The sequence below is a fragment of the Phalaenopsis equestris genome, unplaced genomic scaffold (assembly GCF_001263595.1).
Source record: "Phalaenopsis equestris unplaced genomic scaffold, ASM126359v1 Scaffold234814, whole genome shotgun sequence".
NCBI lineage: Eukaryota > Viridiplantae > Streptophyta > Magnoliopsida > Asparagales > Orchidaceae > Phalaenopsis > Phalaenopsis equestris.
In genome coordinates, this window is record NW_018252717.1 from 45,240 (window position 1) to 46,540 (window position 1,301).

Sequence of the window (1,301 nt, forward strand, 5' to 3'; positions counted from 1 at the left end):
ATATTTATCTAACACTGTATATGGTATACACAAAGAGGAACATACTTCTTCTCAACATGTTGATAATTCTATTAGGACACTTTGTCCTGAATCATCATTGTTGAAGAAGAAGATGTGGATACCCATGGTTGTATCACCGATACAGTCTGATAAACCTGATCAAGAAATAAAATTAGAATCTGAAGTATCTGATTTATTACAATTATTGCCACTGAAATGGAGAAGGAAACCCCACGAGGTTCTCCAAGAGCAAGTGATATATTACGAATTAAAGAGAAAGTTGAAGAACTTTGATATGAGATCTATGAGTTAGCTCGAGAACATGGAGTCTCCATAAGTGAAGAAGATGAAGACTTTGATTACAGTGACTATCTTGAAGAAAACTTCATGGATATCCATGTTGTTGAAACAAGAGCTTCTGCATCCTCACGAGATGAAAATGTCGTTGAAGAAATGCAAAGAGCCCTTCTCCAAAAAGATGAACTTGTTAGTTCATTGGAGAAAAAGATAGAAGAAATGAGCACCACTATGACTGCTATGGTTGTAATCCAAGGTCAGTCACAAATACTACAGTCAGCATCTTCAGATGTCAATCGACCAGAAATTATACACATTACAGAAGAAAGAAGAGAGGTAACATCAGCCAACAAAGAAGAGCAACCAAGAAAAGATTCTACATCAACAACCATACCTGAAAAAGATTTCAAAAAAATTGTTGAACAAGTTCGTGACGCCTTAGTACAATCCAAAGGAGGTGCATTAATTATAAAGGGTAGACCCTACCCAGAAGAATTTGACACCATACCATTTCCTAAGGGTTTTGTGCCTCCGAACTTCAGAATATTCGATGGGACCGGAAATCCTAGACAACATCTAGCACATTTCAGAGCTAATTGTGGTATCATAAGAATTAATGAAGCCTTGCTTTGCCAACAGTTCGTCACCAGTTTAGTAGGAGTTTCCTTTGACTGGTATGCCGATTTGCCCAACGATTCGGTCAAAACATTTACAGAACTGGAACAGTTATTTGTAAAAAGATTCACCGGTGCGGAACGTCATGTTTCTATTGGAGAATTCATGTTGGAAAAACAAAGATCTGGAGAAACTCTGGTAGATTATATTTTGAGGTAAAGAAACTTCGGCATGAAATATGAACCACAACTACAGGAACATCATGCAATTGAGATTCTACTCAGAAGCGTGCATGGACTAGTAGCTTTCATGCTCAAGGGATTCACCATCAAAACCTTCGAGAAGCTACTAAAGAAAGCTAGTAGTCTTCAAGAAGATATTAAACATAT